Genomic DNA, 17,953 nt, shown 5'->3' on the forward strand with positions numbered 1-17,953 from the left:
TCCACCAACAACTTTCTAACTGAAGCTTGCTAAGACTGTTCTGTTTTGTCACTGCTGGAAATCAAGGCCTAAGCCCAGGGATCAAAGCATCATGTTCAGATTGTTTAGATCTGCTCTGTGTGGTGGTGGGAGCTGTCCCGGCTCTGTCCCAGCTCATTCCATACTCATTTCCTCATGTACATACTCTGAGCTCTTAGGTCATAAGATAATCTTGGATTTCCCCCTCCCACACCTTTCCTTTCTCATGGAAGCACTGTCACTGCTGCCAGCCTCCTCCTTTCATCCCCTGCTAACACTGGAAAGGTTAGTTGGTCAAGAATACAGAGAGGCAACACCAGAACAGCATAACAGCTCACCCCTAGGCTTGGAAGTGTCCACTCAAACTGAGGCTAGGGGACTCAGCTGCCTTTGAAACCTTACGACCTGACAGACACTACTCAAGATCATCTCAAAAAATCATCCAATCCTTTCATTTCTATAATGAGGGCTCTCATAAATACATTAATGTTATTGGTGAAGACATCAAGGTCAAGAGAGGTTTAGATAATGTGCTCGAGGTGGAGTCACAACTTTTATTTCAAAGCATACATTCCTCCATGTCCCTCTACATTAAATCACAGGGTAGGAATCATTACTCGTCTGTCTACCAGTCTAGAATCTTCCACCAAGTTTTCCCAAAATACGGGTAGGGAAGATGTGTGAATATTTTATTCTAAACCAGGACACCCAGGAGCCATCATCCTAACCACAGAATACATTTTATACTCTCAGAATGTTTAAATATTTCTTTGTACCCTGGGGACGGAGACCTTAAGAATACCTGTGAATGCTAGGAGTCCATTATGGGAAAACATTTTCAATTAAGAAATTTGAAATGTACATATTTGATGTAAACATTTTATAGAAGGTGTTTTAGTGAACAGCATCCTCATTTTTAAAAGGTAGATGCAATGATCACTATGGTACTGTTTGGGCTAGAGGAATATGGGGAACTTATGGGTCACTGAAAGAAAACTTAAGTGAACATGGTGTGTGTTGGTTTTTAGTATGTGACAGTCAAGATCAATGGACCAGGAGTACATATGGTAAGGTGAATAAATCTGAAAATATTATAGAGAACATATGTGTGTGTATGTATATATACATGAACATAGAAAAAGTTAATAACATATTTTTTAAAATTACAATCAACATGAGCTGGATAGCATGATGTATACTTATGTAAATTAAACAATGTAGAGAATACCACTATTATCTTCAGCATATGCATACAAAGGAACCATAACAGACATACTTTACTATGTGGGGCACTTCTAGAGAGGAAAGAACAGCTCCAAATTGATGGCTGCATACAGAGGTCGGAAGCCGAGGACCATGAAACTTTACCCTTCCATAGGGAAGGTTAAGAAAAGTGAAAGTGGCTGGGCAGTGGTGGTACACACCTTTAATCCCAGCACTTGGGAGGCAGAGGCAGGTGGAATTCTGAGTTTGAGGCCAGCCTGGTCTACAGAGTGAGTTCCAGGACAGCCAGGGATACACAGAGAAACCCTGTTTCAAAAATACCAAAAAAAAAAAAAAAAAAAAAAAAAAAAGTGAAAGTGAAAATGGTGGCACATGCCTTTAATTCCAGCACTCGGGAGGCAGAGGCAAACTGCTCTCTATGAATTCGAGGCCAACTTGGTCTACAGAATGAGTTCCCTGATAGCCAGGACTACACAGAGAAACATGCCTCAAAACAAAATCAAAACCAAACAACAACAACAAAAACTAAAAGAAGAGAGAAAGTGAGAGAAGACGGAGAGGGCAAACACCTATGTGTGCAGATAACTAGGGATGGACATAAGTTCCAAGGCTGCCTTGGAACTTTGGCCCACAAATCCATTTTTACTATTAGTTCTACTTTCAGAAATTTCTTTACCAGCATTCCAGTGAACATACAGCCTTTCTTCTTCCCGAGCCTGGCTGGAAGCTCAGGTTGTAGTATCCAATGATACTGCCATGAAAATGACAGCAGAACTGAGGCCTTGGATTTTACCCTACACAAACTGCTCTACTTTCTTTTTATAAACAGACAGGCAGCAGAGAGGTGAAGAGAATGAAGAGCAGTGAGCTAATGACTGGCTGGGATTTAACATTTGTGTTTTTGTCCACTTTGTCCCTTGGTTCCGTATTCAGTGATTCCAATGGGTGGCAGTGATTGTGAATTTTCTTCCTTTGAACCTTTAGAGTTGTCCCATCCCTTAACCTCAAGCCATCAGGGGAGCACAGTGGGTGCTAAGGGAAAGGGAGGTTTAGGGGGAGGGCTTCAAGAGCCAGGGCTGGTGAATGAACTCCTAAACAAATCTGACCCAGCACTAAAAATAAGCATGCTTACATGCATAACACATTTTTGGAACACTAAACTGAACTCTTTCCCTGAGACTTAGATCTGTCGTTCTTATTCAACTTTATATAAAATACAGATGCAACAACTCTCAGTGCTGGGACCAGCAAGTTTTGATATGACAAACACACATCTGTTAAGACATGAACAGAGAACAAAGACAGTGGACAGACCAATGCTTCAGCTGCTCACCCAGATTCCGGTCAAATGCTGATAAGGCTCACTGGCACATTACCTTATTTAGTCAGACTTCTGTACCCAACACCAGAGTACAGTGACAATTGCACATCCTATTACAAGTTCTCCTTTCAGCCATCTGTTGACACACCAATTAGAAAAAGCGTCTTTACCAAGCAGTGTGTTGGTTCTGAGTGCAACTTTCCCACAAAGAATGATAATGACAGGACAACAGCAACCTGGATTGGCTGCTTGGCAGTGGTATCCCCATGATGAGCAGTAAGACCAATTATGGTCTAGTTCGTAAGGCTCTTCCCCATCTCCATCACCGAACAAGTTACATAGTGAATACTTTCTTTTTGGTTCCAGTTCTGGGGATGGGACCCAGGTCTTGTACATGCTGTCCATGGAATGTATAGCCTAGCTACCTCTACCCCCAGGCCCCAGTGAGTCCATTTTAATAGTTTATAGACCTGTGAAACCATTCATCTATTAATGTTAGATGAATGGGAATATATATTGCTAAACAGCAACAAAAGCAGAGTACAGGAAGTGTTTCAGCCTGGCCTACCATGTTTCAGCCTGGGCTACCATCTATTGTTCTGAAATACAAAAGCTTTAAAAAAACAAATAGTCAAATACATTTCATGCCAAAATTTCACAGGAACACCTGAATGCAACTGGCACGAAGGTGTTCATGGTTACTTTTTAGTCTACTTAATGTGCATGTAAATAAATTTCCACGGAGAATTAATGTCTTTGATTTCTTGGCAGTACTTAGCCCCTGAAACATCACGGAACAGCAGGAGTCCATGCTATATTTTTTATATTGCTTTTCAAAAAGCCAGATAGTGTGCAATGTAAAACCTACCTTTACTTAGAAGATTTTTTTTTTTTTTTTTTTTTTTTTTAAAGCTGAAGGCCTTTTTGTTTCTTTTGTCCCAGCAGTGAGAATTTAACCTAGGACCTTTCAACTGTCAGGTAAGCAAGCACACCACTGGGCTATCTTCCAGCTCTTTTAAACTGACCTTCTTCATTGTGAATTTATTTAAAATGTTCATACAAGTATACACGGTACTGTATCTGTCTTTTACATAGTCTCACTATGGAGTCCAGATAGGTCAAGGGATTCCCAAACTTCTGTCCTAGCCTAAGATGATAGGCTCCCTAGAAAGTTCTAGGTGTTCTACTGTGGATGTGCAGTATGCTAGTATTTGTATAAAAGGGGATAAATACATATGTAGGCACAAATTCAGTAAAAATGTACAAGATTACCAACATCTGCTGTCTTTGGGAAGAACACACAATTAGCCAGAGTCAGGAACAGGGAGGACATCTGTATACTTGCTCTATGCCATCTGATAACTTTAAGATTGTTAATCATGAACATTACTCATCTTTAGAACATAAAGAAAATTTAAAAGTACCACCCTTTCCACTCATATGGCAAAAGCCCAACCTACTTATAGTTTCTCTAGCTAGCAGGCACCTGAAGGCAATACTGTACTTAGGCAGCTGGAGATAGTTCTGGCCAGCCCTTCCAGATCAACCAAACTCCAGTTTCTGTTTCCTTTAAGCCTGTGTATTCCCAGAGCCTCCCTCTCTCTCTTTAACGCACAGTCCATTTCTTCATTTCTTCAGTGTCCTGTCCCTAACCTCTCTGTGACCACTTCAGCTCTGGTTGTAACTTCACTGTGGCCCATCAGACACATGTGTGCCCCTTGATTTTCTCCATCTTTTTTGAAGTAGGGATAAACAGCCTGCCTTTCAGATTTCACTTGTTACAATTTTTCTTACATTGACAGTTTATTATATGCTGTGGTACATATACACACACATAGATATATATGTACATTTACATATTTATATATGTATACATATACATATATGTGTGTACATATATACATACATATACACATACATATATACATATATAACTAAGAAAACAAACAACCACCACAATAAAAAATTCTAGAATTTAAACCATCACTCACAAGTCAAAAACGAGGTACATTTTCTCCTAGAAATTAACCCCACCTGAGAGTTGCACGTTAACCCCCAACTTTGTAAAAATACAAGAAATGCAACACTTCAGTACAGCTTGCAATAAAAGTATGTAGTTAGGTGAGCTGATAGGATTCTTTTAAGTCAGAAACTTTTTTAAAAACAATTTAAAACCATTGTTTTTACTTTATACATATGAAAACTAAACCTAGAGAAATTCTCCCACTGGCCATGTTGTCCCACTGGCCATGCTGTTGGGGGAAGTCTAAGTATTAAAAGAACTGGCAGGATTTACCTAGAGAATAATGTTGAATATCACAAGATCAAAAGTCCAGTTCAAATACTATTAAGGAAGAAGGAAGATGAGGCAGGTAGAGCAGGTTGCCCTGATGCACTCTGGCACTGACTACCCTCCTTGGGTCTCTGATCCCCTCGCTGCCTCCTGCAGAATTTCAGGTGCACCAGCACTTGAACAACATGTGGAAGTTGTCACTCTACATCTCTATTAAATGGGTCCAGTCAATCAATGACTTTGGGATTAAAAATAGTCACAGTAGAACTTGCCATTTAGAGAATAGTGGATGGAAAGCAGGCAAAATAAGGAAAACGTGGGCAAGAGAGGCATACTGGGAGGAGCCAAGGAGCAGTAAGAGGAACATATGAGCAGCCAAGGACACTTTGTATAAGGTGAAGCCAAAGGGAGGTTTCTCATTCGGATAACGTCTCAGGATAGGTGAACCTGTGGACCATCACTGGAGACTACCAAGTAAGTAAGGGTTAGGAAACCAGAACCTGACATAATTTTAGTATTTGTGTGTGCTCTCAAATGTGCTATATGCCCAAGCATGTGCATCCTGGTTCATGGAGACCAGAGGTCAACTTTAGGTCTCTACTTCCATCACTCTCCCTCTCTATTATATAAGACAGAGTCTCTTACTGAACTCGATGTTTACTGTTTCATCTAGATTGGCCAGTCAGGAAGCCCCAGGGATCTGTCTGTCTCAGGTCTCAGTCCCTTCCTACCAACACTGGGGTCACAGGGGTGCTGGGGATCTGATCTCGGATCCTACATGATTATATGGTAAGCCTATTTGTCCACTGAGACATTGCCACAGCTCAACTTAAATAATCTGAACAATAGTCTTAGGTTATGGGAATGATGTTCTGTTCATATATTTCAGGGAAAAATGTAAATTAATGTCTCACTGGTGTAGAGATAGAATGTTTAAACGTTACTTAAACTTTTGTGGATGGAACAAAAAGCTTCATGTAAGAGTTTACTCTCACATGGGTATACATGAACTTTGGGCAAACATTGAATCACCTATAGCATATGTAGAGTGGAAACTTACAGGTTCCAACAACATGTGTTTACAGTCATGGTTTGGACCTGCCCCAAAAGAAAAGGAGAATTTCTTTCTACCAAACCTTTCTGTCTGAGAAAATGGAACAAACCATTTGGCTTGATTTTATTTTTCCAAGATTAAAACAGAAACAACATTAGGTGGCTTAATCTACATGTAGTTCCAGCAGCAACTATGGTGTTTAGCTGAAAGCATGGTCATTACAGGTTCCTGTGGTACCTTGGACATGGGAATGTGTCAAGGTAGTCCCTGGGATCCCTCTGTCTTATATCCAACATCTGCTGTGTGTCTTTTCTACTCAGAATAAGTTCTTCTCCATGTGTGCCTCTAAATATTCTTCTGGCTCAAGCTCTGACACTTACATTCTTTCCCCAGGAGACCTTTCCCATGGTCTCCTCCATCGCCACTGGCCCCAAGGACACATTCCTTTGTTCATTTAAACTCTGGCGCTTAAAGCATTCTGAAAGCCACAGGATTCTATCCTGCCCCTTACTCCTCCCCTTGTAACACAGAAATACACACCATTTTACATTGGCATGATTGACGCTCACATGAAGTCCATGAAAATTCTGCAGTGTTGACTCATGGAAGCATTGAGTGTGAGTAACAGGATGGGGTCTTGGGCTTCTGTGAACTGGTGTAACATACAATAAAGGGGTCATACACCACTGGCCTGTACCTCTTGATTATTGAGTGAAAATTTCTGCTGTCATCTTGTGCATTGCAAGCTTCTCCAATTATAATGAACTAATTTTGATTATTGGTTACAAAGCCTAAGCTCATAGATTTGGAAAAAAAGATGTTTTAATAATGTTAAGACAGACACCTTGTGTTTGTTTTTTAAAAAAAATAGTAGTGTAAGGAGAATTTCTTCACAATCTAAAGTTTTCTTATTTTTTCTGAGCAGGTTGACTAACAATAATGTGAGGAGGTACACAGACATGCAGACGTGTAAGGAGGAACACAGACATGCAGATGTGTAAGGAAGAACATAGACATGCAGATGTGTAGGGAGGAACACAGACATGCAGACGTGTAAGGAGGAACACAGGCATGCAGACGTGTAAGGAGGAACACAGGCATGCAGACGTGTAAGGAGAAACACAGGCATGCAGACGTGTAAGGAGGAACACAGGCATGCAGACGTGTAAGGAGGAACACAGGCATGCAGATGTGTAAGGAGGAACACAGACATGCAGACGTGTAAGTCAGCAAAGCCCAATTGAGTCCTGCTGAGCCAGGCAAGAGCAATGACAAAGACACAGGTGTGTTTCCTTCAAAGCTGTTTAAACACCCATAGCAGATGGCTGGCAATGGTAGAACAGGCTGGCTCAAGTTTTAAAAAAGAAAACAGAATCACAAAAATCTGTCTCTACAATCACATTGTACATACACTGGAGCAGCCTTCAGGAACTTCCAAACAGAAGTGTGGCCAAGTACACAGCAAGCTGGGACTTTTGTTCATACTTGCATGCAGTGGACTAGGAGAAAATAATTTACCCCAAACAGGATTGGAGTGGGAATATCAGCAGTTTTCCTTTTGAGAGACCTATGAGTGCTCATAAAATCCCATTAGCTTCATAACTAAATATACATCTTACCTGAAACACCATAGAAGCCTTGTATACAGCCTCAGAAGCATCACCATATTCCAAGACATGCCCAGTATTGGAGCAAACCTAACCCAAAATATCTTTACATGTCCACAACTGGATTAAGAGCTTCTACAAACTCCAAGTAGCTCACACATGTCCATCTAGTGAGCCTTCCTCTAGCTCTGGGAGACTATCAACTATAATCCCATGGTACAGAGTTAGTTTGGAGAAGTAGATTCTTGAGGTCACTCTGCTCAAAGGTGACAGTGCCAGTATCTGAAGTTGTTCTAGCACCTGATTCTTCACCTATTATTACAGAATTTTAAAAATCCCCTAAATCTCTCTGGATAGAATGTAGGTTGTCACACTGAAGATCCATCACCCTTTTACCATTCTCAATCTTTTGGTGAAAAAGTACAAGTTAACATCTTCCCTAATTTCAGCATCCATAAATAACCTAGGGTTGACTATCTCTTCTCCAGGATCAGAGTGACAAAAGGGGCAGGGTCTTTATCAGAGGTGGGACTATGGGAAAGTGCTAGAGTGTGAGGCATTTCAGGAAGAGCCAGGGTAGTGTAGACCCCACAGTTGGAATATCTTGGGGATTCTCACTGGGGAGGTGGCCTGGGGAGGTGCTCGGTACTCCTTGTAACACAGGGACTGGAAACTGCTGGAGATTCTGTTCCTCATCTTGGACAGGAAGGTGATGGAGCCACTGAAACCCACAGCAAATAAGCAGAAACAGCGTGATTAAGGTAGCAGGGGAATACCAAGAATGAGTCCCCAAGCCGAAGGCCTCAGGACCACTCTGAGGATCATGTTCCCCAGCTTTTGCCATTGGCTCCTGCAATCTATACTCCTGTCTCTGGCTAGTAGACAAATAGACAGCACACTTGCTCTGTGCTTGTTGCAGTCTCATATCCAAAAGAGCCATGTGAACATATCCAGGTGGATGGAGAGGAGCCAAGATCAAGTTGGCCACAGGGATTGAAAGATGGCCAAGAGCAGGTCTGGATGGACCTTCCCTGATTCCCACACGAAGAAGCAAAAATGAATATACCAAGAAAAAATTCTACCTTAACCGCCCTTCTCCCAAGAATGTCCCCTCTCCACAGAAGGGATCTCTGGCAATGCTCTGACATGTGCTGGACATCCATGTAGCTGTTTAATGATGTGCTGTCATGTGTTTACATGTCCACTTCTTTCACCTGACTGCATATTTCCCAGAGACCAGATACTATGTCTTTTTTTCTGGGGATCCTACCAAGGCACTTACTCTATTCTTTCTTTACATGAAGAGGCATTTGGGAAATGTTGGCTGAAATTATTATAAAGTTTAACCGAGTGCAAACATTTAGTGCCTATTTTCTGTTTAAGTTTCTTAACTCTTCTGACCTTTGCAATACACCACTCAGTGGCTATGACTCTCCTCTCAGTCTTCAGATGAAGCACTGTGAAGCATGCCAAGGGTAAGCTGTGCACCAGGATTTGAGCCAAGCACCAGACTGCAGCCTGTAGAGTGTGTGTTCCTAATCAGGAACCCCACACAGAGTGAGTGACAACAAACGGTGCTTTGATGTTTTCAGGTAAAAAAATCTCTTTATCTTCCAGACTCTACCAAATATGGGTTCCTTTGCTTGGGAAACTTGTACTCTTCACTTTGGAATAGCTTGTCCTCAAGATCCTACTCAAGACTGTCTTTGGAAGTCCCCCAGGATCCTCTTGATGGCCGGGGATCATGTATAGAGTGATATACTGCCTTTTTTTCCAACTCAGCCCTCATATCACAGACAATCTGTTAGCTTTTCTTCTCAATCTCTTGACTTAGAATGTAAGTCTCTGGGAGAGAGGCTTTCTTATGACATGTAGCCTGCACACACTCAATAACTGTTTTCTCAATACATCAGTAACTGCTGTTCACTGTAAGGACAGTCACATATACTTAATAACAGAATTCTCTCAACCTCCCCAGGCTATTCTTACATGGCCACAAACTATGGCCTTAGCTCACTCTAGTAAGGTGGAGTCATTCTGGAATTCTTGTCCCCTGACTCGGAACAAGACCAGTACTCCAAGGAAGATCATGATATTCTCATGTAGTTTGCCTGCAGGTAAAACTTTGAACCCATTCCTGAGGCCTGTGAATGGAGTGGGTACAGTTTGTAATATCTGTAATGCTGAACTAATGATCTATGAACTGTCAGAACCTTAAGTCTTAGCCTCATGCTAAATATTCTAAACACCTAAAGAACAGTCACTCTAAGAATATAAATCAACCCAAACCAAGTATGTAAAGGGTCCCAAATGCCCTGCTATTTGTGTTAGATTTCATGTAGGACCCCCCTCCCTCAAAGACTCTCCTAGCCTATAGTATGCATTATATTAATAAACACCGAGTAGGCCCTGAAGAAGCATGACTATCACTTTCTTTCCTACTTACTGTAGAAGTATGTTTGTTATTCTGTTGGCAGCCCAGAGTCAGCCCAATTAAGAAGGATCCAGGTTTACTTTAGTGCCTCACTAGGAGGAACCTTTCAGAATCTCTATCTGGCTTAATGGTGCATTATCACAATATTTATTAACTCAGACTTCTCAAAGCTACCCAGAATTTACATGAATGGAATTTTATATGAAAACAATGGATGGGAGAAAAGAGAAAAAATACTGGAAAATGTCCAGAGAAAATCCAGTTCTGTATAGCATATTTAAAATTTCTACAGGTCTTTATTACGCTTCAGAATATGTCTTACAGGTATAGCAACTATGAAGCACAAAGTTTCACTTAGTCCTCACAAGAATAGTCCTCCATCCAGAACTTTATTCAACTATAATTTCCAAATGAAAACTGAGTATACTTACAGGTAAAGTGTTTTCTTACTCATCCACACTGTGGGATAATTAAGCCAAATCAATACATCTAAGAAGCCCCTTCTAAACTCAGTAGATTAAAAATAAACTTCTATATCTTTGGCCAAGATATTCAAAATTCTCATATAGACCAAATGTATAAGACATGACTTGCAGGAGTAACTTATATCTGGGCAGTCTGATAAAAATAGTAATATTCTGATTCACTTGTTTATGTTTTGTGAACTTTCCAAAAGACTGTTGCTGGATTAGAGAATATCTTACAATTAGTATAGTACTGTGAGCAACAATTAGGATGCCTGAAGATCTCTGACCTCTCCTAGAACTTGCCTGCTTCCTCAGAGAGGTGAGGCTGCTTAAGCAGGGACCTGGTAGTACCAGGGAGCTGTGGGAAGTTGTCTGTCAGGGTGGCTGTCTTCAAAGAAAGCAAGCCCTCACCGGGTAAGAGAAGAAATGGTGATATGGACCCCAGATAGATGCTTGGCTCCCCTGGGTTTGCAAGCTGCACCCAAGTGCTTGGTGCAGAACTACCCTGACCGTTACCACATGTCAGTCAGGATGTTCTTCAGAGGTCCAACCCTGGGTTTAGGGGTTTGCATTACCCAGTCAACATTTTCTTCTGCATTTAACTATAAGACAATTACCACAGGTAGGCATGTCCCTACTCTCTGAAGACAGGCCTTTTGCACAAAGTCAGTGTTCATTTTATTTTTTTTTTAGCTAAGAGACTAGGCAGCAGGAAGATTTAAGCTTAGAGGGTCACTGTACTGATTATGCCTTACAGAAAAAGGGAATGCCAATTGGATTAAATTTTCGGTGGGATTACATAAATAAGTGACATTCACAAGCACAAACTGTGTTTGACCTTGCCTCAGTACACAATAATCTCCTGTTTTATCATATCTGCCTCACATGCTTCTGCAGACATCTCTGTAGACTTTCAAACAGATGTTTACTATGTCAAACTGAATCCTCAATTTTGATGTTTCATTTCCTTAGGGAACTCTCCGATGCTCACGCCTCATAGATTCATTATTATAGAAATCTCCAATCATGTTCCACAATGAATGCCCATGCATTATAAGATGTATCAGTTGTATCCTACTATTCTGAAACCACCCAGAGTGCCACATGCTCCTGGTCACTGTACTTACACCCTTAGTACTTCAACCTATTTACGATTGGCACTGACTTTTCCCCTTTGGAGTTTCAGGGCTTAGTTCTTTCCCTAGACTGACTAATGTCTGGATGTCATCATCTCTGTCCTACAACAACTTCTGCTGCCTTCTATGCAGTGTGCAAGCAGCTAGACTCAGTCTCTGGAGACACTGCTTTGCTCAGGTTACTAGCTTCTTCAGAGCTCAGAGATGGTTTCTTCATGGTGCCACTCTGGGTGCAACGAACCCCCCTCATCATCACTCGGCTGTGCTCAGCCCCATGGCCAAGGGAGACACATGCCGAAGTGAAATACATGCCGAAGGGGACCAAGAATCAAGAAGGCTTTGTTGTATTCTTTTTATTTTTTAAATATTTATTTGCACAGGGCACATATGAGAGAACAACTATGAGAGTTGGTTCTCTCCTTCTACCACGTGGGCTCTGGGAACTGAACTCAGGCCATCAGGCTTTAGGAACAAGCACCTTAAACTGAAGAGCCATCTTGTCAGATCCCTGGAAGCACATTTTTTTTTTTTTTTTTTTTTTTTTTTTTTTTTTTTTTTGGTTCTTTGAGACAGGGTTTCTCTGTGTAGCCTTGGCTGTTCTGGAACTCACTCTGTAGACCAGGCTGGCCTTGAACTCACAAATCCACCTGCCTCTGCCTCCCAAGTGCTGGGATTAAAGGCGTGCACCACCACTGCCCGGCTGGAAGAATATAGCATGTACTATGTGCAGGTGAGGATGTTTCTAGCCTATATTTCTATTTCAAATCAAAACATTCTTTTCTATATACCAACAACATTGATTCTTATAAGTTTTAGAAGTAGTACCACTATTTGCCAAACACTTGGGAACTTACTATATCACATTTCCTGGTAGTAGAATGAGGGCAGAAAGGAGTGTCTAGAAAAAAACCCTTGTTTCCAGCTGCTATTGGCAGTGAGAGCCACTCTGAAGCATTAACAGAACACCAAAAGCCCAAGGACCTGAGAATCTATGACCCAGAGCTATTCCACAGCTATACTAGTGAGCCCATTGCTTTTGAGTGTGTCCCTTCTCCTTAGGCTATGAGCCTTCAGGTACATTACTGCTTGCTGGAAAATGTTGCTCCCTGATCAACTTCTTTTTCTTTCTGAGACTGGCTCTCAACAACATAGTACAGGCTGTCCTTGAACTCATGATCCTCCTTCTGCCTCCTGAGTGCTGAGATTACAAGGCTTGTATAAGGCTCTGTCTTGACCAAATTCTTTATGGCATCATGCTCAACCAATTCCACCTTGCCCAAGTTATGTTTATTGTGCCAGAATTCCCAGGATTCACACCACTTTACTGATCATTTCTTTGGGGCCAGCATCCACCCATTCATGTTCACCATGGCCTAGTGTGGGAGGGTGCCCATCTGTATTTTCTCTTTGGAGTTTTATCGTGTTTCTCTTGAAATGTGATTACAACATGCCATGAAGGCTCAACAACTGTGATAAACACAGCAGCTGCAATTTAAACACTTGTAACCTTTAAAGCTTACCAACTGAACTTTAAAGCCAAAAGCCATACAGCATCAACAATGCCAAAACAACAAAGTAAAACCAAAACAAACCACTAAACCAACTTTCAAGTTTGCTTTCTTACTCTGGTTTTCACCTGTGGAGTTAAACACTACCAACAATTATCTCCTAACTTGATAATCAGATTTCAGTAATTGCAATAAAAAGTTACCCTACTGAAAAGCAGGAAGTACACTTTTACTGGCTATAGACATAGTGCAGAGCTAGAGTACTTCTCTAGCATGCTTGGACCCCACATTTAATCCTTAGCACTTCAAGAAAAAAATCATGCTTTTACTGTCAAGTTTGTATTGCAATATGAAGAAATCTTACTGGGCCATGTAGCCAAGTACAGCAGAGCCATTGGAACAGCCTGATAAACAAGTCAATCTACTCACTTTTAAGTCCTCTAAGAACAATCATTTTGGCATTTAATGCAAACTGTCTTGAGACTATTGTAAAGTGAGGTAGAGTACTAATAAACAAGTACTGATAAACTGCTTTCAGTTCATCTGTGCTTCTTAGCTTGAGGTGGGAGACAGGCTCACACTTCCCTTTCTTCCCTCCTGTCTAATATAATGTGGACCACGCAAGACTTTAACAGGCTACCCTTCTTTCTCTGTTTATACTCTTGGATGTTAGAAGTCATCCACATCCAATGGGAGGAAGTGCTTACCTATCAGCATGATGTGGTGGCTACTGAGGAGCTGGAGGCCACTGTACACTTGGAGGTTACCCACCCCCTGGGGGCTATCCTGGTGCCCTATAGTCAGGGAACATGCTATCACATTCCAGAGGCCAAAACTTTGAGGTCCCACTTGGTGAAGCAGGCTTTTCAGACCATGTATAGCCACTTGAAGAGTTTTATGGTCATGGATCAGCCTAGGATCCAGTATCGGGTGGCTTTCCTGGAGTACCTTATCGTACGGATACCTTCTCAGTACCTTAGAGGACAAACACCTTCTCCTAGTCAGCTTGCTACGATTCCTCAGGGCACTGAAGGGACAATTCAACAAACCTCTCCTTTGATGTAATAAGAGACACAGTAACTCTGAAAAGCAATGAAGGGGATTAGGACAGATGAGAAATTGTGGATGTTGTGTCCAACCATTCCAATGACCACAGACAACAAATGAAGGCAGCTTTTAAGACCATGTATGGTAAGGATTTAATTAAAGATCTCAAGTCAGAGTTGAGTGAAAGTATGGAAGAATCAACCCTTGTTCATGCCTTCTACATATCATGCTGTCTGGAGTTTACAGGGAGCAGGGACTCAGGGAACAAGGGACTCAAAGATTTTCTGTACAAGAACAAATTGAGAAATTTGAGACATCATTAGATGTTATCACTTAGAATTTGGAAGATACCTTGAGAAGGACATTAGGTCAGAAACGTCAGAACATTTTGAATGTCTCCTTGGTTCTGAATACAAACTGCTAGACAGTTCGGAAGGTGCCTCTATCAGGCTGCTGAGGGGAGACTAAGGATGGATGAGTCCATCTTTAATATGGTTCTCCACACAAGAAACTTCCCTCGACTAAAAGCCACCATGGAAGCTTATTCCAGGATGTGTAATCAAGTTGTTAAGCAGTGTGAGCAGAGTTTTCTGGATATGTTGAAAGTGGTTTGAAGGCCACCTTGTAGTGTGTCCTCAACCACCCTACTTTCTCTGCAGACCTCTATTATTCTCTGAAAGATGCTGGCACAGTTGACTCCTCCCTAGGTCACTCAAATTGAGATTGACTTTGTTCAGATAAAACAGATGTTCACCCAGATATATGGAAAGACTCTAAGCACAATGGGTGTAAGTGACATGAGGGGGTTTCTGGCCATTGTTGGCCAATGAGGTGACAGGGATTTGTTTTAAATGAATGAAGCTGTTTAGAGGGTGTCCTTCCAAGCAATGAGACATACATGCAGCCATGTCAAAAGCCACCTAAGCAGGGTAACATTTTACTAAGGACTATGCCCGGGTAGTGTGCCTGGTCTGCACATTGTTGTTACTGCCTTGTTTAATGTCTTTTTTCTTTCTTTTTATATACAACCAGTGCACAAGCCATATCAATGATGTAGTAAGTTTGCAGTATTTATAAAGCTTCATTCTCACTGTTTTTATTTTTATCAGGATTTCAAATGGAATAAAAATCACAGTAATCTCTTTAAAAAAAAGTTACCTAATATGGCCTGTTCCCTTTCATCCTACCAACTTTTGACTGAGGATAAATCTGAAATTAGAAAAGTGAAATGTCAGGCTGTTTTACTCTATACTCTATTTCCTGAGTAATTTCTCTATGAAATGTTAAGTCTGGTTCAAAACCAGACAAAGGGGAGGAATCTACATTTCAGGAGAGAGACTTGGGTTTTATTTAGCAATCTGGTTCAGGTTACTAATAAGAAAAAGAATCAGAAAGATGATTTGTTTCATATATTTGAAAAAAGCCTTGGAAGCCTTTTGCTAAGCATCTTAGAGTTGCTTCTATGTCTAGTTCACTACTACTAGTCTTGTTAAGTGGTCAAGATACAAGATAAGATTCTTCACCATCCCTACCCTTGACTAGAGTGTTAATTAAAATCTCTACAAATGCACACATATATCATAACGTAAGAGTTACAAAGGGTGGGGCTTGGGTGTGAGAAGGAAGGAAGACTTCCAAAGGAATTGAAGTCAACAAAAGAGGGTAAGGAGGATAAAGAACAAAAAATCTTTCTGTTTCTGTGTCTGTCTTGTCTGTCTTGTCAGTCTGTCTGTCTGTCTGTCTGTCTGTCTGTCTGTCTGTCTCTCTCACACACACACACACACACATACACACAAACACATGACATGATAGGATATTGTGTGAGAGGAAAGATAGAAGAGGCCTGTGATTAAGATAAATATTCAATGTATATAATGGCATGCATGTAAAAATATAAAACAGTGGCACTCTAAAAAAATAAAATATAAACACAAAATAACTATCTTATAAAACAAAACAAAACAAAACAAAACAAAACAAACCTTGTCTCCTCCACAGATAAAGCTCTACTTGAATCTCTCCTCCATTTCAGTCAGACCATCCATCTTGTAGGCTGGTAGACCTGTTTAAATAACTTCATAGACTTCCTTCAGTCTGCAAACATTCTAGATCATATCCCTCAACATAAACCAACCACTATTTCCTAAACTTCAGTGTGATTTAAGGTACCCTGAGAAGTTTGAGGAGTGAAAATTCTTTATATGCCTCATTTTGAGAAATGTTCACTGTGCAGTGGAGGAAGAAGAGAAATTCTCATGTTCTCCCAGTGATGGGCTTCAGGGGAGGAGAAACAATGTCTCCAGAGGCAAAACCACTCCCAAAAAACTGTATGATCCAATTGCTGGTATGATTATACACAAGCCCACTTTCCTTCCACTGTACTGGTATGGATCTTCCTTCTGTCTCCAGCATCTCTGCTGCCTCATCCGCCTCATTGTTCATAGCCTGGTCTTATTCACCCTCAGCAGCCCTCTCAGGATTCCCTCACTGCCATACTTTCCTTCCACTGTATTGGCATGGATCTTCCTTCTGCCTCCAGCATCTCTGCTGCCTCATCCGCCTCACTCTTCATTGGGGACCCTGTGCTCAGTCCAATGGATGGCTGTGAGCCTCTACTTCTGTATTAGTCGGGTACTGTCAGAGCCTCTCAGGAGACAGCTATATCAGCCTCCTGACAGCCTGCACTTGCTGGCTATCACCCTCTTATTTGTAGTTTCCAATGGTACATTTGGTAAATGCTTTGTGACAAATCCCTTTGTAATTATTAGTTCAAGTAACTGCTCCTACCACAATGGAACATGCCATGTGAGACAAACTGAACCCATGTTGCTGGGCTTTGGTCACTCATATTTGACTTAGAATGATCTCTTTGAGGTGTGATCTGTTTAGCACTGCAATACTATTGCTCCCGGCCAGGCCAGCCTTTATGACTAAGGAGGGACATGATTTCAAGAAAAAACACCCAGCCCAATTTTCAAAACTTGGAGGATGTGAAAAACATTTCTTGGGCCTTAGCCTAGATCTATTACATACTTGTTTTGCGATCTTCTAATTCTCCATTTCTTACAGATACAGTTACTGGGGGGGGGGGACAGGGAAGGCTGGGGGGCCAGGAAGGGGTGGGGATTAGACGAGATGATAAATGTCAAGGTCATGCCACAGTTCCAGGACCAGGTAACCGATCAAGACCTATTGGCTCTTCATATGGCTGAATGGTATCAGCCAACAAAGAGGGAAAATCATGAGTTAGTGCTTCATGAGCATAGAGGACACATTCAGTGTTGCCTGTACTGCCTCATCTGGAAACAGTATTAAAATTAATTTACAAATCAAAGAGCTGATTTTGAAATCACTGAATCCAAACACGGCTAAGAAGATACTACTACCCTTCAAAATTCTAACATATTTCAAACATAATTTAACTCTCTAGACTTTATAGGTGTGCGTGTGTGTGTGTGTGTGTATTGAGAATTTTGTAAGGCTCAGGGAAAATCTAGGAAGAGGGGGGTGGGAATATTTTTGAGTACCAGAGAACCAGAGTGCCTGCGAACAGCCAATGCATTTGCTTCCAAACATCACATGAAATCCTGTTATCAAAATTATGATGATCAAGTTCACTTAACTTCAGACATTTTTAGTGCCAGACATAGTGGCACTCAATCTTAGTCCAGAACTTGGGAGGCAGAGGCACATGAATCTCTGTAAGATCAAGGCCAGTCTGGTTTACAGAGTGAGTTCCAGGACTGCCAGGATTACATGGTAGACCCTGTCTCAAAAACAAAACAAAACAAAACAAAACAAAACAAAAAACCCAAAACCAAACCAAACCAAAAAAAAAAAAAAA

At 41.2% G+C, this 17,953-nt stretch overlaps 1 protein-coding gene and 1 pseudogene across 1 annotated transcript in view; one reads left to right on the top strand and one right to left on the bottom strand.

Annotated features, from left to right (window-relative positions):
- Jph1 (junctophilin 1) overlaps positions 1 to 17,953 on the bottom strand; it is a 98,040-nt gene that overhangs the window by 63,372 nt on the left and 16,715 nt on the right. The window lies entirely within an intron of this gene.
- On the top strand, positions 13,752 to 15,365 carry LOC116088212 (annotated as a pseudogene).

Source organism: Mastomys coucha, unplaced genomic scaffold (assembly GCF_008632895.1).
Source record: "Mastomys coucha isolate ucsf_1 unplaced genomic scaffold, UCSF_Mcou_1 pScaffold14, whole genome shotgun sequence".
NCBI lineage: Eukaryota > Metazoa > Chordata > Mammalia > Rodentia > Muridae > Mastomys > Mastomys coucha.